The 27576-nt window shown below is 43.5% G+C and overlaps 1 protein-coding gene and 1 long non-coding RNA gene across 3 annotated transcripts in view; one reads left to right on the top strand and one right to left on the bottom strand.

The window, feature by feature from the left end:
• Window positions 1-1778, bottom strand: part of RFTN1 (raftlin, lipid raft linker 1) — a 185897-nt gene extending 184119 nt beyond the window's left edge. The window contains exon 1 of the mRNA XM_072651254.1: window positions 1238-1778. The gene's annotated coding sequence lies outside the window, so the exon portion shown is untranslated. The remainder of the gene's footprint in view (window positions 1-1237) is intronic.
• On the top strand, window positions 164-27549 carry LOC140532606 (uncharacterized). 2 transcript variants are annotated; one of them, XR_011976597.1, is made up of 3 exons: window positions 164-1066; window positions 18073-18155; window positions 26624-27549. It is a non-coding gene; the product is annotated as an uncharacterized lncRNA (long non-coding RNA). The 2 variants fall into 2 exon arrangements; XR_011976598.1 differs by lacking the exon at window positions 26624-27549 and adding an exon at window positions 21123-23902.
• The last annotated feature ends 27 nt before the right edge of the window (window positions 27550-27576 follow it).

Here is a 27576-nt window from a genome sequence, read left to right as displayed (position 1 = left end):
AGCCTCGCATCCACGTGAGCTATTACTATATGTCAACCTAAACCTCCGGTGACTAATTCTGAGCCACATGAACTACAGGGGCCAGGAGGCGCTTGCCAAGGTCATATTCCAAAAATTAAAGGCGTTTCCCTGGGGTTAGGTCAGTATCTTGCAAGGCCGCCTTCTCTTAACCCTTCAGCTTGGGGAACTGGGGGAAAATCCCTGGAACTTCTTCCAAAGTTCCCCAAGTCAGCGGGATGGGCTTGGACGGGAAGTAAATGTCACAGGGCAAGGCCGGGGCATCCCCGGCCCGCTGGCCCCGCTCCGATGCCCACCTCGGAGGCGGCTAGGGTTACCACCCCCTGGCTCCTCTCCGGACCGGCTCAAGTTATCCAGAGGTGACCTGAGGGCTGGGAGAGCCCAGAGGCGGCTCCCCAACAGCTGAGCGGGACCGGGCGCTCCTGCCACACACACAGGCATCGGGGCCATTCCGGGAAAATCCGTGTTTGTTCAAGTGAAGAGAAAAAAGAAGCAGAACCCCAACAGTCTGCCATCACGCCGGGGCCCTAGAACCCCCCAGCCCAGCCCCTCGGGCCGGCCCGCCAGGAACTGGCCCAGGCTGGCCAGCTCGTCCCGGCGTCCGCCGTAAAGCCACGTGGTTTTGTTTTGGGGGGAGGCCTGGGTCGGGTCCCCCTGCCGTCCTACAAGGACCCCCTCGGTGATCCCCGCTATGGGCAGCGGGGCAGGGGGGTACCCCGGACCTGCAAGGGACGCTTCGGCGGAGGGAGCCCGGGGCTGCCGCAGGCTGGCTTTCCTTTAAAGGACCGGGGTCCGCGGGGTTCTTTTTATTGGGGTTTGGTTTTTAACAATGCCCAGGACTCCGCCCCAGCCCGGCCCGGCAAGCGCGGGGGTCTCCCTCCGAGCCCAGCCCCACACATTCCGAGTGCTTGGGCCCCCCCTCCACCCCTCCTCTTCCTCCCCGGGGGCAGAGGTGGGATGGAGACGGCGTTTCCCGAGGCTCCCTAGCCTCCCACCGGCCGCGGCCCCCGGGCACCACGGGCTGGAGGGCAGTGCCCGGGCAGCTCAGGTGAGCGCGGGCCCCCGAGTCACGGAGGCAAAAGTTGGCCCCGGCGGGGCTGGGCAGGGGGCCCTGAGCGCCGCTCCGCTCCAGGGTCCCCCGTGGGGGCCGGGCACGGGGAGGGGGTCCGGTCCAAGCGCCCGCCCCGCCCCGCCCTGCCCTCCTCCGGCGTCCCCCTACCTCTCAGAGCCGGCCGGCGGACCAGGTGCAGGAGTCGGTCTGTCCCGGAGGAAAGTTTGTGCCATCCAGAGGAGGGCCGGCGTGGGAGGGGACCTGCGTGTTCGCAGCCGGGGGTGGAGAGGAGGGGCGCGCAGAGTGCGCGGGGGCGGGCGGCGCGCGGGGCTTCCCCGGCCGGGCCGGGCTGCGCTGGGCAGGGCTGGGCTGGGCAGGGCCGGACCGTCCGCGGGGCGATGGGCTCCTCCGTGCGCCCCGGGCACCGGGCACCGGGCACCCCGCTCTGCCTCCGCCGCCGCCGCTTACACTTCCTCTTCCTCTGAACTCATGTGCGAAATATGCGGGGCTGCGCGCTCGGGGACCGCGGCGGCCGGCTCGGCGCTGCCCTCCGAGCCCCCGGCGGGCGACGGCTTCCGTCTGGCACTGCCCCCGGAGCCCGTGACCCCCTGCCTGCAGGCGCCGCCGCCGGGGCTGAGCTGCAGCTGCTGCTGCTGCTGCTGCTGCTGCTGCTGCCGCCGCTGGGGCTGAGCCGCTGCTGCTGCTGCTGCTGCTGCTGCTGCTGCTGCTGCTGCCGCCGCTGCTGCCGCCGCCGCTGCTGCTGCTGCCGCTGCCGCAGCCGCCGGGGTGAGCCGCTGCTGCTGCTGAGCTGCTGCTGCTGCCCCTGCCCCTCCTTCCGCCTCCCACTGCAGCTGAGCTCTTACCACTGCCCCTCCTCCTCTTCATCTGACTTTCATTTTACAAACGTTTCACGTGTTGCCCTCATCAGTGCCCTGAATGCCCAGCACAGTGCCTGGCACAGTCTTGTTGTTTCGTTATTTCAAGAGGGCACTGGACAATAGAATTTTCAAGGTTTCTTCCAGCCAGAATCCATCATCCTTTCTCCAAAAACTTTGGTTGGGTGTTTGGGTAGTGATAGAAGAAAGGACTGCTGAGTGACAGATGTGGAGCTGGGGGAGCACACGTCCTACTGCAGGCCCTGGGCAGCTCAGGGAAGGTGTCCTGGAAGGGCAGTAGCCCGGGTTGGTGAGGCCCAGGATCTCAGGCCTGGGAGCCAATCACCAGAATCCACAGGTGTTTTCCAACTTCTCTCCTTGGAGGTTGGGAGGGGTGGCACCCAGCTAGGTGGCTGTACTCCACGAGATAAGAAATTGTTTGCAAACATGCTGCTCCTGCAGTGTAATTTTGATCTTTTAGCCCATGATCTGGCCAAAGAAGAAGGCAGAGGAAAACCAGGCCAAGGAGATGAACGAGAGCCTAGGTTTGCATGAACAGAAGGGAGATGGGTGGCGTTCTCCAGGAACTGGAGCCAGGTCAACCTGAAGAAAACCTTCCTTAAAATATTCAGAAAATTACAAGTGTGTAGGGAAGGTACGGGGAGGAGAAAGGGAGAAGAGGCGGGTACTTCAGTAGTCTGGTTAGTACCAGTATCAGTTGTCTGCATTCCTTATGGCCAGAAAGAATAGGAGAGAAGAGATGGCCAACGTGGATAATAAAGGTTGACCAGCCTTTTGGACTCACCCAGATAGGACATTTACCCCAGGCATTCCCCCATAAAGTGTCCTCTCAGTTTGGGCCCTCCAAAGGACCCAGTTAATGCTGACACACTCCCTCAGAGCCTTGCAGAAATTAATCTGGAAGTCGTCCAACAAGTACTATGTGCTAGGCACTGGTGACACAAAGAAAGACAAAAACTGTCCTGGACCCCATTTCTAAAGTGGAGGACTATATGAAAATACTAAGGATTAATATATGCACAATGGGGACGCTAGGTGGCACCATAGTGCACAGAGCACCAGACCTGGAGTCCAGAAGACTCATCTTTCTGAGTTCAAATCCCACCACAGACACTAGCTGTGTGACCCTGGGCAAGTCACTCAACCCTATTTGCCTCAGTTTCCTCATCTGTAAAATGAGCTGCAAAAGAAAATGGCACACTCTTCCAGCATCTTTGCCAAGAAAGCCCCAAATAGGGTCATGGAGAGTCATATGTAATTGAAATAACTCTATAATATACAAGATACAGACTAAAGTAAAGGTCAGCTGAGATTTTGTCCCATCCTTCTAGAATTAGAACACATGTAATTTTCTGACTGCTCATTTGGGAAAGTCAGGAATGCGCTCTATATCATCTTGGGTTGATTTTCATTGTCTTTTTCTTCTTTTCTCTTTCTTCACTCAGATTCTTTCTGACTTCCCAGTCTGATGGTAGCACCACCTTTCACCCCATCTACCATCTTTTAAACCTTGCCATAACTTCTGATTCTTTCACATCCTGGTGTCTTCCCATAGCCTCTCTGTTATGGCCCCATCTTTTCTCCTCTGTCATTCTCACCTTCATTCCTTCCCCAGAAGTATACCCACCAACTAGTCTCCTTCGCAACTCTTCAGCAGCTCCTGAAATCCACCTTCCCGCTGGTACTCAGTTGTTTTTGGTTTTTGGTTTGCTTTTTTCAGTCATATCTGACTCCTTGTGACCCCATTTGGGGTTTTCTCAGCAAAGACAGTGGGGTGGTTCTCAGTGAGCCTGACTCTTGTCCCTTGACCTATCCAAAGATGGATCTTCCAAGGTGAATTAGCCCCACTCCTGGCTTCAGCTGGAACTGCTACTTTTTCTTTTAGTTTATGGCCTTTTTCTTTCTTTTTTTAAAAAATTATTCATTTATTTTTTCTCAGTTTTCTACAGTCACTTCCATAAGTCTTAGATTTTCTCCCCTTCCCTCTGCCCTCCCTCCCAGAGACAGCATGCAATCTTATATGGGTTCTACACATACATTCTTATTAAACACATTTTCACATTAGTCAGGCTGCAAAGAAGAATTAAAATGAATGGGAGAAACCATCAGAAAAACCAAAACAAGACAAAACATAACACAAGAGAAAATACTGTGCTTCATTCTGCATTCCAGTAGTTTCCATAGTTGTTTCTCTGGATATGAATGGCATTTTGCCTCAACAGTCCTTTGGGAATGTTTTTAGGTCTTTGCATTGCTGTGAAGGGCTAAGAGTACCAGAAAAATTCCTCACACGCTGTGGTTGTTTCTGTGTACAAAGTTCTCCTGGTTCTGCTTCTTTCACTCAGCATCAGTTTATCTAAGTCCTTCCAGGCCTCTCTGAAGTCTTCCTATTCATTGTTTCTCATAGCACAATTGTATTTCATTACATTCATGTACAACTTGTTCAGCCATTCCCCAACTGATGGGAATCCCCTTGATTTCCAGTTCTTGGCCACCACAAAGAGAGTTGCTATAAATATTTCTGTACAAGTGGGACCCTTTCCCATTTTTTTGATCTCTTGGGGATACAGTCCTAGAAGCAATATTGCTGGGTCAAAGGGTATGCACATTTTTGTAGACCTTTGGGAATAGTTCCAAATTGCTCTCCAGAATGGTTAGATCAACTCACAACTCTGCCAACGATGAATTAGTGTTCCAACTTTCCCACATCTTCTCCAACATTTACCATCTTCCTGTTCTGTCATGTTGGCCAATCTGATAGGTATGATGTGGTACCTCAGAGTTGTTTTGATCTGCATCTCTCTAATCAATAATTATTTAGAGCATTTTTTCATATGACTATAGATAGCTTTGATTTCTTCCTCTGAAAACTACCTGTTCATATCCTTTGACCATTTATCAATTGGGAAATGACTTATATTCTTGTAAATTTGACTCAGTTCTCTCTATATTGTAGCAATGAGTCCTTCATCACGGACACCAGTTGCAAAAATTCTAGCCTTTTTCTTAAAATGAAAATAATTGTTCCATTTTTCCCATTGATTTTGATTCATGCGTTTGATGACAAATGTCCCCAAGAGAGTAAATGATAGATCTACAGATCGAAAAGACCTTAGAGGTGACCTATCCCAACCCCCTCATTTTACAGTTGAGGAAACTGAGGCCCAGACAGGTGATGTGATTTATCCAAGATCACCCCTGAGAACAGAGCTCTAACTCTGAAAAGGACCAACACCAACTCCCTTCTTTTACAGATGAGGGGTTTATATGATTCACTGAGATCACCCAGATAGAAAGGATCTGAGTCAGGGTCTCTGATTACAGAATCAGGGCTCTTCCTGCTACACCTAGCTGCCTCCCTTTCCCACACCCTCATCTCCCTCATTACCACCCACCTAGAGTGCTGTAACTGTCAGAATGTCCAAAATGGAACTCTAATATTATAGTTTCCCCTAAACCCATCCTTCCTCTGGTTTGCCTTACTTCTATTGAGGCCATCACCATCTTTCCAGAACAACTTTGGAATTACCCTTGACTCTTCCCTCATTCCTTACCTCTCCCTCATTCTGTACTTGCCAACGCGTAGTCGATGATACCCTCATGACATCTTTTGCATTTATCCCATTCTCTACACTCATGGGGCTGCCATCTTGGTTCCAGCTCTTCACCTCTCACAAGGACAATTACAATAAGCTCTTAAACGTTTACACTCCTTCCACTCCCTCCTTAGACACACAGCAACCAAAGCAATGTAATGACTTCACTGCCCTGATCAGGTATCTATTTTTAATGACTTTCTGTTTCCTCTAGGATAAAAACCCCAAATCCTCAGAGCATCTGAAGCCACTCAGACACTCAGTCAGCAAACGTTTATCAAGCTATTACCACATGCAAGGCTCTATACTATGCTCTAGGGTGGGTTTTTTTTAATTTTCTAATAGAAAATTTTTAAAAGATCCCAGCCCTCAAGAAGCTCCCAGTCTAATAGGTGAGACACTATGCAAATGACTATATCCATATAAGGTATGGGAGGTGATCTCAGAAGGAAGAGGCAATTCCCATCTACCTTTCCAGGCTACATCTGTAATCCTCACTCCACCCAAAGCTCCATTTCAGTTAAATTAACCTGCTGGCAGTTCTCCATATACAACAAACCATCTCCTGTCTCCTTGTCCATGCACAGGTGGGATCCCTCGTCTGAAATGTCCTTTCTCCTCATTTCTCCATCCTAGCATCCCCTAGCTTCCTTTAAAGCACAGCTCAGATATCACCTACAGGAAGCCTATCCTTATCCTCACCTGAATTGTTCATGTCCCCCATTTTGAAACGACTTTGTCTTTACTTATATGAACAGCCACATTCTCCCTATCTCCCACCCTATGCCAGGTCCTGGAAGAGAGGGACCACTTTATGTCTGTCTTTTATTTATCTCTATCATCCAGCACATTGCCTTTGAATATAATAGGCATTTAATAAATATGTATTTAATTAAGGGGTAATGGCTTCCTAATAGGTCCTCCCTTCTCTACTCTGCTGTCAGACTAACAATATAACTAATTAGTGGATCTGCTTCTATCACTCCTCTGCATCCTCATTTCCTTGTGAAATCACAGGTCAGTTTCTCACCATGTCCTCCAGAAAGAATATTCAGCATGGAAGGAGGATTGGACTACATGCCCTAATACTGGTATGGCTGAGCCAAAGGCTGCGGATGATTTGGTGACTTGGGGAGGGGCATCATTTCCACCACTTCTCACCATCTCCCCCAAAGCAGACTAATTCGACTCAAATCCATTTTTCCTCAACTACTATTTTTCTGGAGAAATGAAGCCCCGTTTTCATAAGAAACTTTCCCCAGCCAAATCTTAAGGCAACTATTATGTCAGCTATTAATAATGCACTTTTTTTATTGATCTTTTGGGTTTCAAACACTATTTCATTGGTGATTCGATTGATTATGAGGAAACTCTTGTACTGGAAACTCTTAGGTGGGAGGAAATTGTGGGACACAGTGTAAGTGACCAGCCCAGGGTCATGCAATTGATCTGGGTCAGTAGAAAGACTCTCAGGCCAGCTGGCCCTTACCCCGCTGTTTCCTGTGACTTCTATTTGTAATATATGACTGTGTTTTGTACTGTTGTTACGTGTGTAGCTCACACCCCACCGCATCCCTAGGCGGGGACCCTAATTTTTGTGTTTCTCTCAGTGCTCTGCAAACAGAAAGCACTTAACAGATAACTTTCTCCATCTTTCATTCTCATCGACCATTTTTCTGCCTCAATCTGTTTTCCTACAGTCTGGCTTGCCTATGATGTCAGACCTACAGCATCAACCATAAAGTCTCTAAGTGTCCCGACAAAATTTATAGGGCACCCACATTTTCCCCAATATTTTTAGGGAGCTGTTGGCACTGGCCAAGTGGCTGGCTTTCTGTTTTTCTTAATACCTTGAGTTACTAGAGGACTGAACAGTCTGAGCTTCATGGTTATTACTCCTGAAGGAGAAAATGAAACTTTTCATGTGGGCAGAAACAATTTTTCCTTAGGAAAATGTCACCAATATAATGTATAAATGCCCCATTTTTGAAAAACACTTTTTTCTTGAGAAAATGGCACCAGCATATATATATGTATATATATATATATATATACATAGATGTGTATATATGTATACACATATGCCTCCAATCTATCCATAAAATGCCCATTTTTGAAAAACAATTTTTCTTTAAGAAATCCCACCAAAATAATATTGAAAATGCCTCATTTTTTGACTATGCCCAAGTTCACTGCCTTTTTAAGACATGTGAGTCACCTGTTAAAACTCATTTTCTCCAGACAAGAGCACCAGACATTCAAGTTCAAGGCACAAAACATTTGGTAAAATAGAAAGCCGAGTAAGTAGCAACGAAACAGATCAGATATTAAGAATCCTGACACTGGTCCCCACACAGCTACCACCCCTTTATGTCTCCAGGGAGCTCCAGCCCGAAGTCCCAACTAATCACTGTCTTCCCAACGCAGCGGGAGGGCCGCGTATCAGCCAGTGATGGAAAGTTGCTAAGGAAACTTACTTGGGCACCCTGGGCGTCTCACTCAGCCTGCACTTCAGACCAATGCAGGCCTGGGCTGCTTTGGACCAAGCGCATCCCTCTGTCACAGCTGCTCTGAATCTGCAGGATGCTGTCTCATAACCACCTTTCTTCTTCTGTGTGTGTGTGTGTGTGTGTGTGTGTGTGTGTGTGTGTGTGTGTGTGTGTGTGACTCTTCTTTAGCTGCTAATATCCTTGCACTATACTACTGGCATCCTTCTCATGATCGTCAGAGAATTTCAGATATCCTCCAGGCTTTTCAAAACTTCTTGGAGCATCCTCACACATAGCTTTTGGGAGATATAATTTCAATATGCAATATGGTGAAAATGGAATATAAGAATGTAGAGTCTGGGTCCCAAACATACCCCCTTACATTAAAAATGGGAGCAATGAGAAGAAGAAAATATATAAACTGAAGTGGAATCTTTAAATCTTGCATACTAATTCTTTTTAAATTTCTAACTGTACTTAACCTGGGACTAAGTTCAATGGATAAGTCGGATAGGCTGACTTTTTTTCAATATTCTTCCTCTCAGACTTTCTCTTTAGAACTTATCTTTCAGTAAATGTCATTTTTCCATGTATCAAGAGTTTTGAAGGTTTTCTAGAATTCCCTACCACTTTCCCAAGTACTCAGTGACTGATAGAACTTTGCAAAATCCACATCTATTATGCTGCAGTCTACACTGTTTTGGTCAGTTGTGGCAATTACCCAGATTATTAAAAAAAACTCCCAGAAAAAAAATACTCATTTCATTTAAATATCCAGATAAGAAGCAAATTTGAAGAGTTCGTTTTTGCTCGAGTGACTGGGGTAATTGTTCTCTTTCATCCCTTGGCCCACACAGTTGTGACCCTGGGCTAGTTGGCCCTCACCTCTAACTGACCTTGCCTTGCCAGCTTAAACCCCAAAGATGCTTGAGCTGCATCCTGGTGGGTTACCTTGGCAACCCCACAATGTCATCTGTTAGAATGTCCTAGGGCGGCAGCTTTTAATTCTATCACAGCAGTCCCATCAGGGGTCATGTAATAGTACTGTGTTCCTATGGTCCTACTTCCTCCCCTCTATGATTTAACACTAAGTATATAGGGAGGGGAGCTGAGCACGAGGGAAACCAGGCTGTTACAGCCTGGTGGGTCACAGATGGCTCCAGAGTCGCAGTTTACAAAGCAATCCCCAAGTTAAGGCTGACGACTGATTCTCTCTCCCCCTAATCTCCTCCCTTCCTCAGCTTCCATTTTCTCCCACTCCACAGTTAGCTTGCCTCCCCACCAACTGATGAAAAGAAGGGAACCCCTCCCATCCCGATGCAGCCAAAACCTCAGCCGCTTTTCCCATTTCCATCACTGGATTCTCTGTCTTGAGGACCCCACAGCTGGATGCTCTGGTGGAAACAGCCTGGCTCATGTGTGTGGTTCATGTGTGTCCCCTTCTAGAGCACCCAGGGAGATGCAGTGCTTATACCAGCTTAGGCTCTGATGGAGTCAATGAGCCAGCTTTTAAAAAATGCCCCCCTCCCCAGAATTCCAGTGGTTCCCAATGAGGTCCAGGATCAAACACAAAATATTCTATTAGGTTCTTTAGAACCTGGCCCCATCCTGTCTTTCCCATGTTCTCACACCCTTCTAAAATGCTATGATCTGATTCCACCAGCCTCCTCTATCACTCCATCTCCCCACTCCCAGGCTTTGCATTGGCTTTCTCCCATGCCTGCAATGTTCTTCCTCCTTCTCACCTTTGGCCTGCTGTCTTCTTTCAAGACTCAAATCCCACCTTCTGTAGGAGACCTTTCCCACCCCCATTCACCACTTCTAGTGCCTTCTCCTCTAAAACTACTCTCTCTCTCTCTCTCTCTTTCTCTCTCCGTATATATATGTGTATGTGTGTGTGTGTGTGTGTGTGTGTGTGTGTACGTATATATATAATATATTGAGGCAGCCAGATAGTTGGTACTGTACATAGTGTTGGCCTTGGTGTCAGGAAGACCTGAGCTCGAATCCTGCCTCTCAGACACTTACTAGTTTCATTTCCTCATCTGTAAAATGGAGATGCTGATGGTAACAGCCTCCCAGGCTTGTCATGAGGATAAAATGAAATAGATCTGTGCAGTACTTTGCACACCTTAAAGAGTTCTATCTGTGCTAGCTATGATATTGTCTGCCCCATTAGAGTATGAACTCCTTGAATACAAGGTCATTTTTTGGGGGGGAGTCTTTGTATCCCCAGAGCTTAGCACAATTCCTGGTATCTAATAGATGCTTCATAAATGCTTGTTGACTGGCTGAGGCAGAAGCTAGATTGGCAAAGTTTGGGGATTTAAGAGGCTCTTGCGGCAACATACAAGTACAGTAGTTTCTGTGAAATTTGGGTCTTATTTACAAAAAAAAAGCCATTTGATTCCATCTTGTGCCATTAGATTTAAGAAAGTGATGGAGAAAATATGAATAATGAAGATTAAATTAAAAAGGGAGTCCATGTACTTTTTTTCAGAGTGCTCGTTGTTAAACATTTACCAGCACACCCCTAAGAAACACCTGGCTCTGAAAACAGCCCAACAACCTTTCTGTAACTTAGTTTTAGAAACTGCTTGGGGGCATTGAGAGGCTAGCTAACTTTCACATACAGCTAGTACATATCTGAGACAGGACTTGGATCCACTTCTTAACTCAGACATCAGTTCTCTATCTACCATGGTGACTCTGAAATAAAAATGACATACAGAGTAATTGGGGGTAGAGGGTGAGGAGAGGAGATCAAAAAAGGCCTCCTCTACTAGATGGCATCTGAGCTGGGACCTTAATGGAGGTAAGACAGTGATGGGGCAAGCCAGCATGCCAGGTCTGGGTGATAGAGTCTATCCAAAGGCAAGAGACGATGGAATGCCTTTTAGGGGGACTATCAAGTAAATTGGCTAGAATGTAGAATGCATGAGAGGGAGTAATGTGATATCAGTCTGGAAAAATAGTTTGGAGCATTCTGGGAAGAATTTTAAATACCAGGGGAGATTGAATTTTATCCTGGAAGCCTTTAAGCACGGGAATGCTATGGTCAGGACCCTACTTTGAGAATATCAATTTGGCATCTTGTGGATTAGATTGGAGGAGAGAGAGACTGGAGGCAGGGAAATCAATGAAGATTTTATTGTAAATTGTCCAGGAGAAAGAAGAGTGAAGTCTGAACTGGGTTAGTAGCCTCTTGATGGGAGAGGAGAAGACAGATCCAAGAGATTGACAAGACTTGGCAACTGATTACACATGTGGGCATGAGGAAAAGTGAAGAATGGGAGGATAGGTCCCTCCAGGGATTCCAGCCTGAGTGTCTGAGAGAGGAGTGGGTTTAGGGGTAAAGGTAATTCATAGCTATATTACATGCTAAATGGTCCTGATGCATACCTGGCCACTGGACCCAGATGGCTCAGCAGGAGAAAGTGAGGCTGGTGACCTTGCACAGCCTGCCTCACTCAAATCAAAGTCAACTGCGAGTCATGTTATCATCTCCATGTCATGGTCCTCTTTGAGAATGAAGGACAAACACAACAATAACAACCACGTGCTAAACTCACTCTGCCATAATGTATTTGGGTGGGGGTAGAGTGTGTGAATGTGAATTATGGTGCCTCAGAGTAAGGCTCCCCCCATCCATTCCCTTAGCTTTTTCCTCCTGGGGTTATGTAATATGCCCAAGTAAGTATACCATGGCTATCATCAATGCAGAAAGGAATCATGGCATAGAAGAAAGGAGACTGGCTCTGGGTAGACCATGAATTCCAGTCCTGGCTTCACCACTTAACACTTGTGTGATCTTGGAAAATTGATCTCTTTGGGCTTCAATCATCTCATCTTTTTTGTCATTGAACTGCTTGAGGTATATGTCAAGCAGTGGAATCTCTGGATCAAAGAGTACGGACATTTTAATGACTTTATTTGCAAAATTCCAAATTACTTTCCAAAATGATGGCACTAATTTACAACTCCATCACCAATACATTAGTGTGCTCATCTTCATCATGCCCAGTTTAAAAGACTAATACTGATCTCATGGTGGGGGAGAAGGGTGAGGGGACCCTGTGGAGAATGACCATTTGGGAAACCAGAAGTATAAGAGAAACCAGGGAATTTGAGAAGGAAGTTGGTTGTCCCAGAAGGGCCACCAGAGAGTGGGAGAAAGGTAGGAGAAGGGGAGCTGACCTGGACCAGATATTTGGAGTTCTTGGGACACGATTGGACAGAGACTGGACCCTAGCCTCTAGTCAAAGGGTGACTCTCCTGAAGGATATGGATGTCTGGAGATACTCCTTGCACCAGAGGAGAAGCAGCAATCATCTCAGCAGGGACGCCATACCCAATTTGCTTTCTTGGTTATTTACTTTGCTTCATGTTTCCATTAAATATTGTATCGATTTTATGTGTATATATATTTTTAAATGGCTGAATTCCCTGTATTTTTGCATAGTTGATTATTCAAAATAGCTCCAACCCTAGAAAGCAGCAAATGGTTCCAGGGCCATGGGGACCCTAGCTACAAATGTTTGTTGAATGAATGCATGAATAAATGGAAATATCCCAAGACAGGATCATTTACCTCCAAGGACCCTTATACATTTAGTCTCTTGCCTTGGTCCCTTATTATCTCTGAATCATTCCTTCTTCCTGCCTCTTTCTTTTTCCCTTGTTTTTCTGTTCAGCTCACCCAGACTCTTTCCCTTTTTGAAATGTATTTAGAGGTTTTAAATGTCAGTCACCACAGGACCATCTTCTCCCTGTCTGCTGTCAGAAGTCTATCTACTTTGCTAAAATGGGGGTTTTGGAAGAGAATACTGTTGTCAGTCACAGTTGAGGCCAAGCCTCTTAGCCTTAAAAGTCCCAGTTCCAAATAGCTGGACAGGCAGACAGAGGAACCAGCGGGAAGTTTTTAAAAGACCCAAATACTTAATCTTGGCACCATCCTTCTCTGGGAAAAAAACCTAAAACAGCTGGATGGAAATAGCCAGGCTAGAACATCTGCCTTTTTGGGGGGAGTTTGGATGAGGCTGTTTGAATAATGCAGTTGTTAAGAAACTATCAATATTTTACAAGTGTTATCACTTTTTGAAAAGATGTCTTGTGAAACCATGTGGGATAGGACCTAAGAGGTAAACACTTAACAGCGAGAATCCATGTACTGATTCCTCCTCATGTTTAGTCTCATGTCAATTACACTAATTAATCTGAAGGAGCCGAGTTCCATCTCCAACGTGTCCTCCCTGGCTTTTCTTCATCCCCAGTTCCCTCTCGAGTCTAGTCATGAATGTCAGGGTCCCATAAATAATACTTGGTTCATTTGAGGTAAATGAGTATTTTAACTGGATTTAATTGGAGGCCAATGTCAGTGACTTTATCAGTGTGTAAAAATAAATAAATTTTGAGACGCCACTTTTCCAGTGTTGCAGGAGACATTTCTTAGAGAATCTAGAATAGTCTGTCATCCCAGAGGTGATTCCTGTGTTATCACTGGTGCTCAGACCTTTCAGTTCAGGGACCATTTCAGCAGAGCAAGAGGAGGAAGTGTTTTCTGGAGAGAGAAGAGGAAGGCAGAACTGACCTGACAGGCTCTGGGAGCTCTGGTGCCAGTCTCTCAGTCAATCAGCAAGCCATGAGAGGCTGCTCAAGACAGGCGCTGTCTTTTGCCTTTCTTTGTATGCCCAGAGCTTAGCACAGTGCCTGACACACAGAACAATAATCACCCTAATCAGAATAGCTAACATTTAGTTAGTGCTTATTATGTAAGCGTCTTATGATCATTATCTCGTAGGATTTTCACAACAGTCCTAGGAGGTACGTGCCATTATTATTCCCATTTGACAGATGAGAAAGCTGAGACAAAGAGGAGTTAAGTGACTAGCCCAGGATCACACAACCAATAAGGTGTCAAGCTAGATTAATAAATGTGTATTAACTGAGAAGTATGTATTAAGCATCCAATTTGTGCCAAGCACTGTGGTAAGCCAGAGGGGGACATTGTTTTGATAGAGTGTATTTGTGGGCAGTATTCTCTAACCAAACTGTGTTGTTCTACTGATAGACTGTGATACCTGGGAATTTTTTTTTTCCTTGAGTCCTTTTTTTTTTTTTTTAAAGTTTTGAGTTCCAAATTCTATCCATCCCTCCCCTATCTCCTCTCTGAGACAATCTGACATACATTATACATTTGCAATCACGTAAAACATTTCCATATTAGTCATTTTGTTTAAGAAAACTCAAAATGAAAGAGAGAGATGGGGAGAGAGGGAGAGGGAGAGAGAGAGAGGGAGGGAAGGAAGGAAGGAAGGAAGGAAGGAAGGAAGGAAGGAAGGAAGGAAGGAAGGAAGGAAGGAAGGAAGGAAGGGTATGCTTTGATCTGTAGTCAGATGCCATCAGTTCTTTCTCTGGAGGCAGACAACATGTTTCATCATTAGTCCTTTGGGATTATCTTGGACCACTGTTTTGCTGAGAATAGTTAAGCCATTCATAGTTCTTCATTATACAGTATTGCTGTTACTGTGTATAGTCTTCTCCTGGTTCTGTTCACTTCACTATGCATCAGTTCATGTAAGTCTTTCCAGGTTTTTCTGAAATCATCCTATTTGTCATTTCTTATAGCACAATAATATTCCATTACAATCATATACCACAACTTGTTTAGACGTTCCTCGTTTCATGGGCATCCCCTCAATTTCCAATTCTTAGCTACTATGCAAAGAGCTGCTATAAATATTTTTGTACAAGTAGATGCCTAGGAATTTCATGGAATGATGATTCACCCTAGTTTTTGGGTAGGTTATAGGGAAACAGCAGCCTTCTGGTTATGAGTACCATGCACACTACCTCCCTGTTTTACTTCCTCTTTTATATGACTTGTTTCATATTTAAATGAAGAATTATAGTGGGTATGTGTGCTTCTAGTGTATCTATAGCAATAGAGTGACCAGTGTGTGGGGGCTCACAAGCTAACTCCTGATTTGAATACGTGGTTATACAAAATGGTTTCCCAATTAGTTCTAGAGGCATAGGGGATTCTGGCTATAAATGTTTGTTGAATGAACAGATGAACATAGACCAAATGCCTACTTATTGGACCACTCTTGTTTGCCATAATTCCTGCCTCCCCCAATTATAAAGTTTTGCTTCAGTAAAACATTATTTAGCTATTTCTTTAAAGGTGTGTGAGCCTTTAAAATGATGGTTAGAATCTATAGCAAAGAAATACCATTAAAGCCCACATATTTTTTGTAGGATTTGACTTTTGGTTTGGTCCATGGGTCATTTGGAGAACTGTGTTAGCTCCACAGTGGATTGCTTTGGTGAACACCGCTCACCTCTGAGCACCTCTTGCCTAGGTCAGCCCTATCTTCCTATTTCGGGTTCTCAGTAGGATGCTCACAAAGACTTTGGGTTAGCATTTGCATTTAGTAAAACCAAAACAAAACTAACAGGTGCTTTAAATCTTGAGGACTCTTCCATTTTCCAGTTTCCAGGAAAACGTCATTACCGTTATTAGTAGAATGTAACAAGAGGAAAAGAAAGCAGTTTCTAATTCATCTGGCTGATCACAAAATAGTTCTGATGCCACCTCCTCTTGATAAACAGTTCCTGCATGTTTGTGAAGAAATGGGGCCATGCAGAAGTCATTCCGAGAGAGGCACAGCCATCAGCATTCTTCCTTGATATCCCCAACCTTTAGCATTTCCTCTCACCTCCATTTTCTTTCTTCCCTGTTGTGGTTGTTGCCAACAGGGGTAAGTGACTTGCCCAGGGTCACACAGCTAGTAAGTGTCTGAGGTCAAATTTGAACTCAGAAGATGAGCCTTGCTGACTCCAAGCCCAGCATTCTTTGCACTGTGACACCATCTAGCTGTTCATGTGGTGTCTAGGAGTGTGCTAATAAATGTTGAACAGCAAGCTCTCTAAAGAAAAGAAAATGCATGTGTACACACCTTTAAGTTTTATCTGCATTATTAACATTTTTCTTTCTTAAATCTAGGCAATCAACAAAACAGTAAATCAATCCCTGATTTGTAGCTCCGCTGATTCCTGAAGTATAAATATTCACACTGAAAATTTAACAACTGACTGGCTCCAGCTAGTTCCCAACTCTCCTATAAAATGATAGAATTGGGTTAGAGGACCTGCAAGATACTAGGTGTGATGACCTGGGGCAAGTCACTGAAACTCTTTCTGCCTCTGCTTCCTCTCTGCAAAATGGGAAATGGGGTTGGACTCAGTGGCCCAGCTCAGCTCCCTTCTGGCTTTGTCAATGATCCCATGATTCTTTCTTTCTTTCTTTCTCTCTCTTTCTTTTTTCCATGATTCTTTCCTATTCTAAATCTTTGTTTCTGTGACCCTAGAGGCAGCTAGGTGACCCAGTGGCTAGAATGCTGGTCCTGGATTCAGGACCTGAGTTCAAATTTAACCTCAAATACATCCAAGGTATATGACCTCATTCTGACTCAAGTTTCCTGAACCGTAAAAGGGGAAATAACAATGGTACCTACTTCTCAGAGTTGTGATGATCAAATGAGATATTTATAAAGCGCTTAGTAGAGGGCCTGGCACATGGTGGCTGCTTCAACATTTCGGTTTGTTTCTCCATGGTGAGCTGGTAGGAACCCTGAACGATTCACAGAAGGAAATGGTAGCAGTTTTCCCCAGGTTGTTTGCTGACAAGATGTCAGAAAGATATTGCTATCGGCAAGAACAGGTTTTGGAGCAGAAAAGTCCAGGACCAGGAGTCTGGCCAGCAATCAGAACATGGAACCAAGAAGTAGTGGTTGGGATAGGCCTGCATGCAAAACTCGAGTCTGAAAATAGATCTGAAACCATGAGGTGAATCTGTGTATGCAAAGGATGGGGTAAAAGCGAATGCCATTAACATGCAAGGTTGAATTCAATTAAAAAATCCCCAGTCACGAACTGTCAGAGTTGGAAGGAACCTCAGAGTCCTTAAGTGCTAACCAAATGTACCAGGAGAAGCATCTTGTGTCCAGCATCTTTGACATGTGACCACCCAAGCATTGCTTGAAGGGAAACTCGCTATCACCAGAAATGGCTCTTCCATTTTGTGGTAGCTCTAAATATTACAAAGTTTTGTTTTGTTTCCAAGTGGAATCAAAGCAAATGATTGATAGGAGTCAAGAGAAAAAGACAGTCATGGCTGGCAAGGTCTTGAAGTCAAGAGGAACTAGGAATTTGAAGGCCTGAAACTCAAACATGAAACCCAGACATTGGGGAAACCCTAAGCCAAAGCAGGCACTCAGCCATCGGAGAACTCAGATCACCAGTGTCCAAGAGACCCAAACAAATACATCCAGTACTTTCTCATTTCACATTTGTTGGTAACTTTCCCTGTTTGAATGACATTTTTGGAAGATTAAAGGGTTAGAAACTAGAACCTAGGAGGGGGAAAAAATTGGGCTTAATTAGCCATAAGAAAACAAACAAAAATGTTGAGAGGTGTCTTAATTAAGTCATCTTCCCCATTCTTCAGCTCTATTGAGGATAAAAATAAAATCCAAATCCACTTAATTGTAGCAATAGGGACTTAAATGAGCACGTGCAAAGTAAAGAACTTTGGGGCTACAAGAGTAGTATTGGACGTTGTTCGGAATTCGTTAAAAGCCATTGAGATCTGAGAAACATAAGTTAAATAAATGGGTTAGAGACAGGGAAAGCATCTATAATTTTGAGAGTTACTCTTTGCTTCTGTGCCCTAAGAACTCATTAATTTTAAGCCCCTTTAATTTAGAATCATCAATAAGACCACGCCGTTATTACAGCATTCTAATCACTAGATATAGAAGGGGAGTCAAAGTTTGCTTAGCAAATGTAGGATATAAACAGAAATGTGGAGACTCCATGTGCTTGCCAATAAACTGTTTTTAAACTGCTTTGCATGCAAATAAATGCCTGTGTTAATAATGGATATGTTAATGGTCGATTATTCTTATCTAAGCATCTCTGTGACAAATCATTGGCCAGCTTTCTCTTTCCTTTTTCAGGTCAGCAGAGTTACTCCATATATTTGAAAGTATTAACATGGAATCCCAGAACTGGGAGGAGCCTTAATGCCTTCATTTTTCAGGTGAGGAAATCAAGGCCTGACATTGAATAGCAGGTTAGAGGTATCTAGTGGATGGAGTGGGGCCGTTGGAGTGAGGAAGACCTGAGTTCAAATTCTGCCTTAGTCATTTACCACCTGTGTGATCTTGCATGTAATCTAACCTCTTCCTCCCTCAGTTACTTCATCCATTAAATGAAAGGATTGGACTTGACTTCCTTTAAAATTCCTTCTAGCTTTAAAACTATGACCCTATGAATGGATTGATGATAAACTAGTATTGTTCATCTGTTCTTGAAGAGGCCCAAGGGCATTGTAAGGGTGAAGTCTTGACTTGGATGTGAACTGGATTTAAGTGAAGCAGAGATGTAAGTGGCCATCCTCACTGTCTCCTCTGGAGTCATCCAAGTCCAATGTCCTTGATACCAAGTCCTAAATCACAACTGTGTTTTATAACTAAGACTCTTCTCCCAGATTGGATCAATCTTCCTAGTAGTATGTCCCCTTGACCCAGTGGTGAATTCCCCCCTCAACCCCTGAGGAAAAGATGGGGCCAATCATCTCATTTAGCTTTCCACTCTACTTTTGGCACTCTATAACTGGCCACTATGTCCTCATGAGAGTACCTTCTCCAAAAAACCCTGAAATAATAAGAGTACTTAGCTGTCTTTGATGAGTTCAAGTCAGTGACCCAGGTATGGTAGGCTTCATCAAAACCAGATAATGCCCAACAAATCTTATTTCTTTTTTTTTTTTTGATAGGGTTATTAAAGTGGTAAGACTTTACTATAGAGGAAAGATATAGAAATAGGTTACCCAGTTTGAGGCAAAGTATTTGAAAAAATTTCCCACACTTTAATCTGAACTGGAGTCATTCAGAATTCATTTTCAATATGATAGGACTCTTCAGTGGAGGGCCGCAGGAATCCGTGTTTGGCTGTATGCTGGTAATATTTTTATCAGTGACTTGAAAAAAAAAAAGGCTTAGACCATAAACTTATAAAACTTGAAAATGCTTCAAAGCTGGGAGGCATAGCTAACACACCTGATGACAAAGTAGGGATCTGAAAGGATTTTGAGAGTCTAGAATGTTAAAGTGCATCTAATTTGGTGAATTGTCAGAGTTCACTATAAAGTCTTTATTTGTATAAAAAAAGTCACCTTTGAAAGTACAAGATGAGGGAAGCCTAGTTATTTTCTCAAAAAGTTTTTTGTCTAAAAAAAGTTATTTTGTCTGGAAAGGACCTAGATTAGGGGTTAACCTTTTGTTTCATGGTCCCTTTTGTCTGTCTGGTGAAGCCTTAGGGACCCGTCCTCTGACCAAGATTTTTAAATGCATTTATGCATTAAAATGTATAGAATTACAAAGGAAACCAATTAGATTGAAATGCAGCAATAAAAATATCTTTTAAAAAAAGCTTGTGAAGTTGTCCAGGCAGTGGGGTATAGAAATCTACCTTGCCCTACAGGAAAATAGAGGGGAAGAGAATGAGAGAAGGGGGGTGATAGAAGGGAAGGCAGATTGGGGAAAGGGGTGTTTGGGGTGCACACTCTCTTGGGGTGGGGGAAGAGGAGAGATGGGGAGAAAATTTGGAATTCAAAATCTTGTGGAAGTGAATGTTGAAAACTGAAAAAAAATGAATTATATTTAAAAAGTTTATGGAAGCCAGGCTAAAGACTCTTGTTCTGGAGGTTTGAGGGCACTGGGTTTTTTTGCAACTCGATATGAGTCACACTGTGGTATGGGGAAACAAGAAAATTAATGTCCTTGGGTTTCAGTAAGAACCGTAACTGCCAGGAATGAAGAGGTAACAGTTCTCTCTTCTGCCAGGCTCAGACCACATCATCGTCATCATCATCCATAGCTCAGCTAACATTTATGGAGCAACGTGCTTTCCATATGCTATCTCTTCTGATTCACAACAAGCCCATGAAGTACTCCCTGTAATTATCACCTCCATTTCACAGATGAGAAAACTGAGATTTGGTTGTTGTTTAGTTGTGTCTAACTCTTTGTGACCACACGTGGGAGTTTTCTTCGCAGATACTGCAGTAAGTTTGCCATTTCCTTCTCCAGCTCATTATACAGATGAGGAAACTGAGACAAACAAGGTGAAGTGACTTGCCCAGGGTCACACAGCTAGTAAGTGCCTGAGTGAAATCTGAACTCAAGTCTGCCTGACTCCAGCCAAGCACTGTACCCATTGCGCCACCTAGCGCCTTCAAGAGAAATGACCAAGAGGCAAATACAAGGAAACCTGACTAACACTGAGGCCTATCCCTAAATGCAAGACTGTGCCTCTAGAGAGAGGGGTTCTTTCCTTCCCTAAGGTCTTTAAGGCTTGAGGACTATGCGTCTGGCATGTTGTAGAAGACATTTCTATCCCCCAGCCCAGGCTGGGGTTGGACCAGAAGATGGACCTTCAATTCTGGGACTCTGAGACACACCAGGTGTTCCTCGATTAATCAACAAGAATTTATTAAATGCCAGTTTTGTGCCAAGCATGGTGCAAGGTGCTGGCAAAAATGAAACAGTCTCTGCCTTCTGTAAGAGAAAACACTGTCTCTTCCTATCAGTGTTGAGGGGGACTGGCCATGGAACCCAGTCCTTAGGAGCAAGCGCAGAATGCTCAGCTGTTACAACTGTATGGACTGTGGAGCTTGTACAGATATATCATATATGGGACAGTTAGCCAGTGCCATAGTGCAAAGAGCACTGGACTTGAAGGCAGGAAGACTTGTCTTCATGAGTTCAAATCTACCCTAAGACACTAACTAGCTGTGTGACCTTGGGCAAGTCACTTCACCTTCTTTGCCTCAGTTTCCTCATCTGTAAAAAGACCTGGAGAAGGACATGGCAAACCACTCCAATATGTTTGCCAATAAAACCCCAAATAAGGTCACAGAGAGTCAGACATGACTGAAAAACAAAACGAATTAACAAGAGCCAAACCTGTCTTTCTGATTCCTTCCTTCTTGACTGTGTTTCAGTGAGAGAAGGGAGACAAGGATATGAGAAGAGACCTCAGACCCTCCTCTACCCAAGATCCATGAATATACTCCTTCTCTCTCTACCTCAGGAGATTGAAGATGGTTATGACCTGGTGACCGTTGAGATATCAGGACCAGGAGGTCTGGCATTGGCAGCCACACTGGCTTGTGAAGTCAGTCAGACTAGCATGATGAACCAGAAACTGGGAACCCAGCTTATTAGTATCCAAGACAGGGACTTATCTGGCAGTGATGTTGACTTTGGACATGGACTTGGAGGGGGAAATAAATATCCCTTCCTAAGACCAAATTGATATTAATTGGTTAAATGGAATTGTGTATGCTAGTCACTGGGTGGGGGAGGGGAATCATACCAGATGTCTATTCAAGGGGAAAGACACCTTCATCTCCTCAGGAATATCCCTAGAACCCTGAGGGGGAGATGGAGCCAGACTCACTCTGCAAGAGATCACCACAAATCACTGCAGAAGTAAAGAAAAGATTTTCAGAAGGATGTGGGACAGCTTTGGTGGGGAGGGGAGAGGTGCTGTGACCTGGTTGTATAGATGGATCAGGAAGGGGCTCAGGTAGGAGGTGACACTTGACTTGAACTTTGATGAAAGCTGGATTTTCTTAGAGGTAGAGGTCAGTAGGGAGAGTATTCCAGGAAAAGACACAGGCTTATGCAAAGACCTTAAATTCCTTCTCTGACAAATAATAGTAGTGCCCACTTCTCAGTGTTGTCATAAGAATTAAGTAAGATTATAGTCATAAAGTACTTGCAAACCTTAAAGGGTTATGTAAGTATTTATTATTATCAGTATCATCATCATCATATTCCATGAAGCCAAAAAAAGCATGAATCTGATTTAAAAGAAAAAGAAAACTGACATGGATTTATCAGTTAACCTTTAGAATCAAAGGATTTGTCTTACTCAGATTTTATGACCTTTCAATCTGATTCAATTCAAACAATTTGTCAAGTGTCTACTGTATACCAGACACTATGCAAAGTGCTGGGGTTACAAAAACAAGGCCAAGCTAATGCCTGCCCACAGGGAGCTTACATGAATGCAACCTGTAGCCAAATAGGTATAGTACAAGATAATTGAAGACAGAGCAGTAACAACTGGAAGGATAAAGAAAGGCTTTGAGAAGCTCATGGCATTTGAGCTTAGCCTTGAAGGAGGATGAGGATTTGGAGGGGCAAAGATGAGGAGGGAGGGAATGCCAGTCATGGAGAATGTCTTCTGGGAATACCCAGAGGCAGGAAATGAAGTATCAAGTTTAAGGAATGGTTTGTAGTCCAGTCTGGCTGGAAGGTAAAGTTTATGAAGAAGAACATCATGGGGGGAAACAAATCCACAAAGGGAGTTGGGCGCCATATTGCCAAAGGCCAACTCAGCCAACGAGTTTGCATTTTATGTTATGGTCAATTTTTAGGGGGTCAACTGAAGATTTTTGAGCAGAGAGTCCCTTGGTCAGAATTGCACCTTAAGAAGATTATTATGATAGTGATGTGAAGGATGAATTGGATTGGAGAGGGAAGTAACCAGAAGCATCAAGACTAGTTAGGGAGGAGAAGACCACGTAGAAGTTTGGTGAGGCCACTGGATCACAGATCTAAGCCAGAGAAGTCCTGCAGGCAGAGTCCACAAGACTTGCAAGGGGTGAGAAAGCAGAGTCAAGGACAACTTTGGAGTTACAAACCTGGGAGACTGGAAAGATGACGGTGCCCTCTGCCCTCCACAGAAATTAGCCAGGTCTTCCCTGCTTAGTTTTTAGAGTCCTAGCAGAAATGAAACAGAAAAAAGGCAAAATTATACATTATACATTTTTTATTTGGGGAAATTATTTCAAAGTAAGATTTTTTTAATCAATAGAATGTTTTCCTTATATATTTTTCTCATCATGGTAAAGTAGGTTTGCATCATCTACCTAACATTAGAGAGTAAACATTGCATAGTGTATAGAGGTCAAGATTTGAGCTCAAATCTTGCCTTAGGCTTGCTGTGTGAGCTAGTTACTTTATCCTGTTGGGCCTCTGTTTCCTAATCTGTAGAATGGGGTTAGTCATAGCTAGCATTTATATAACGCTTTAAGGTTTATGAAACACTTTTACAAACATGATCTACTTTGATCCCCATAACAACCCTGGGAGGTAGGTAATGTTATTATCCCCATTTTACAGATAAGGAGATTGAAGTAGAGAGGGACAAAAGGATGCGTGAATGAGTTTGAGGCTGGATTCGAACTCACATCTTCCTCACTCTAGGTCCAGTATTCATCCACTGAGCCACCCAGCTGCCTTTAATAATACCTTTAGAAGTTCCTCAAAGGATTGTGATGAGTTGGTTATTCCTTATGAGTGACAAATGCAAATTTATAGCATTTACATGTCTACATGTTACAATTTATGTTTATACTCTAGAGCTGGAGGGGATCTTAGAGTTCATCTAGGTGGACCTCATTTTACAGATTAGGAAACTGAGGTCCGTGGTGGTTAAGTGATTTGTCCTAAGTTACACAGGCATTAAGCCTCAGAGGTAGCCTTTAAACATAGGTCCTCTGGGAGGGCTTTTTCCACTGTACCCTTTCAAAAAAACAGGTTATTATAAAAATTTACTGTTTTTAATGTGCTAAAATAATTATGATAGTTTAATTTTCTAGAGTGGGAGAGGTACTTTATATTTTAACATGTGCTATATATCTAGAGGATTTTTTCATTGATTTTGAATCACCTGTGTACATGTCATAATTAAAAATAAAGATGAGTTAAAGCTCTTTGTGAAACCTTTTCTCCCTCAAAATAAACAATTTGCTAATGGCCTGTCCTGGGTGACTTTGCTACCATTTCTAAATGCAAATGGGCTTCTCCCAGCTTGCCTCCTCCTTCTCAAGAGGTAATTGGCTTCTACTGGTGATTCACAATGTTTTGGATTCGTAATCTCTTATTGTTTGGTTTTGTAACACCTCCTTCCCCCACCCTCCAGGAGAATTCCTTTTCTGTTGCATGGTATCCACTCACCACTTAAATTTCTTTTTAAAAATAATTTTTAACCTGTCGTTATGGCTGAATTTCCAACAAACATATGGAACCCAGAAGAGAGCACTGGATTGCCCAAATGGGTATCACCTGGGTCAATCATACCCCATGTCTTAAAAGTACAAGTGGATGAGATTGTGAATCACACCCAGGATCTCTGAGGATCCATGGAGAAGGAAAGAGGTACCCAGTGTGGAAGAAGGTAAATGCTGTTCCCTTGGATGGTGTCCCTGTCTGTAAAATAAAGGATGTCCTTTCCAGCTCCAAGTTCAAGCAAGTCAAGACATCACCCTTGCAATGTCATTTGTTCTCCTCAAGAATGAAGGTTGAACAAGTTCTGTGATTCTATGAATCTGTATAGACAGCTTACCTAGTAATTACCTAGTGATCGGCATCAATGAGTGTTTTTTATCTTTGGTGGGAGAAACCTCACGTTATAAATGTCTTCACAAAGCTGCCACTCAGAACCCAAATACTAGGTCCCATGGTACCATCTAGACATACCCACTTCCCTTTGCGGAGAATACGAGAAAGTCAGAAACATGCAATTCAGATCCAGAATTTGCCTGGACTTCCCAGCATTTATATGATTCTGGAAAGGGGTAAGGGTTCCAGGAGCCAGAACACAGTCCAATAACACCATCATCTGCCCCACCCACCTCATACTCCATACTTCCACCCCAGTCTCTCATATGAACTCTAAGGCTCTAGGATCTCAAACTCATACACAAACTCAGACCTTTTCCCTTTTGAGAATTCTGCTCCTTATTACCTGTGACCTTAGACAAATCACTTAACCAATCTAGACCTCTTTTTCTTCATCTGTAAAATGAATAGGTTATTCTCTGATGGCCTCTGAGGTCTCTCTCCAGATCTATAATTATATGATCCTTCTGCCACACATCTCTTACAAGCAAGGCAATAAGCGAAAGTCCCAAAGATTTTCCAGCCTAGGGAATAGTGGGCAGCTGGATGGCCTTGCAGCCTCAGGGCACAGCTAAGCCCCCTTTGCCAACAGCTCTAGATGCTAATAATTGGTTTTGATGGCTTACCTTATAAGATGCATCATAAAATTTTAAAAATTTCTTCCTATGCTAATACTAACTGAATTTGGCTGGGATCATTTCAATTTATCATATTTTTGCTTTTTAAAAAAAGAAATTGTGTTTTGATAAGTGCCTTTCTAATTTTTTCCAGAATGATATGGCTATTTTTTATAATTTAGTAACATAGTTCACATCATGAATCAGAATCACTAGAAGTAAACCTATTATTGAAAAGAGGCTTCACATGTTGGTTTCTTCTGGACAAGACATTTGCAGATTTTCAGTTTGCTATTTGAACTAGATTCATGGGGGTTATTTCCATTGGCAGCCTTGGTTATTAACTTTTATGCTTTCTTGTCTCTGTAAACTTCAATTATCCATAATGAGGCATATGGCACTTAGCACAGTGCCTGGTAAATAATGAGCTCCCAATAAATGCTTATTTAATCAATCAGTAAACATTTATTAAGCACCTACTATGTGCCAAGCTCTGGGGATACAAAGAAAGAGGCAAAAGCCCTCAAGGAGCTTATAATTTAATGGATTGTTGACTTTCTTTAACTTGACACTAATTATTTTACATTTGTTCTGCCAAGATAGTCAACTGAGTGTATGATATTTGGTGAATTTTCAGAGACTCATTCTAGACAATTAAGAAGCCAACTTTTGAGTCAGATGATGGACTTCAGGTCATCTCTGAAAGTTCTCTTCTTTAGCTAAATGGCCACACTGTGTGAGTATAAAGCAGAAAAGTTGACTGGTTTGTCTTTTCTTCTTATCCATCATTACAACTTCTTTCTTTGTAGGACCTTTGGACTGGTACACAGGATCCCCTTTTCCACTGACAGAGTTTGAGAAGAGATGCCCCCCAAAGAGAACACTGACACCCATGTTTATCACTACTGTGTGTGCCCACTTCCCATCTTACTGGAAACCAGGACTCCTCTTCTAGCTTCTCCCCTCCCCAGGTCTGGTAAACAAGCCATTTTCCTTCATCCAGCAGAGAACCAGGCCATTCTGACATATTCCTATAGCCTTCCGGACAGACTTCTGACTCAGTTTCCTCTTCTAGACAATGGGAATAATAAAGCATTAGCCCTTTGGATCCTCACAACCACCTTTGGAGATTATTGTTATTATTATCTCCAATTTCCAGATAAGGAAACTGAGGCTGAAATAGGTTAAGTGATTTGCTCAGGGTTCCCTACCTGGTAAGACTCTGAGGGCATGATTCAAACTCTGATCTTCCTGATTCAAAATCCAGCCTTCTAGCTATTATACCACCTTACAGGCTTCTTGGGAAGCTGTGAACCTTCAAGCTATGGATGCTGCTAGCTATTTTTATTACCATTAGCATATGTTTTCTCTTTTTTATTTCTATTTCTATTTATTTCTCTTTTTATTTCTAGGTCTCTACCTAAAATTTGTTGAGAATTATCCACCTAAAATTCCAACAAAAACCCCTTGTTTGCAAGAATTACATCCAAAATAAGTATTCAAGGAATCCACAGATCACCGCCTGAAAGAGATACAAAAAGAGAAACTCCTAGGAACATTGTGGCCAAATTCCAGAGTTCCCAGGTCAAGGAGAAAATATTGCAAGCAGCTAGAAAGAAACAATTCAAGTATTATGGAAATACAATCAGGATAACACAAGATCTAGCAGCTTCTACATTAAGGGATAGAAGGGCATGAAATGTGATATTCCAGAAGTCAAAGGAACCAGGACTAAAACCAAGAATCACCTACCCAGAAAAACTGAGTGTAATACTTCAGGGGAAAAATTGGTCTTTCAATGAAATAGAGGACTTTCAAGCATTCTTGATGAAAAGACCAGAGCTGAAAAGAAAATTTGACTTTCAAACACAAGAATGAAGAGAAGCATGAAAAGGTAAAAAGCAAAGAGAAGTCATAAGGGACTTACTAAAGTTGAACTGTTTACATTCCTACATGGAAAGACAATATTTGTAACTCTTGAAACTTTTCCGTATCTGGGTACTGGGTGGGATTACACACACACACACGCACATGCACACGCAAACACACATAGAGACAGAGTGTACATAGTGAATTGAAGAGGATGGGATCATATCTTTAAAAAATGAAATCAAGCAGTGAGAGAGAAATATATTGGGAGGAAAAAGGGAGAAATGGAATGGGGCAAATTATCTCTCATAAAAGAGGCAAGCAAAAGACTTATTAGTGGAGGGAAAAAGAGGGGAAGTGAGAGAAAAACATGAAGTTTACCCTCATCACATTCCACTAAAGAAAGAAATAAAATGCACACTCATTTTGGTATGAAAACCTATCTTACAATACAGGAAAGTGGAGGATAAGGGGATAAGCAGGGTGGGGGGGATGA

This window comes from Notamacropus eugenii, chromosome 3 (genome assembly GCF_028372415.1).
Source record: "Notamacropus eugenii isolate mMacEug1 chromosome 3, mMacEug1.pri_v2, whole genome shotgun sequence".
NCBI classification, from domain to species: domain Eukaryota; kingdom Metazoa; phylum Chordata; class Mammalia; order Diprotodontia; family Macropodidae; genus Notamacropus; species Notamacropus eugenii.
Note: the sequence above shows the minus strand (reverse complement) of the source record. Positions and strands in the feature narration are given on the sequence as shown.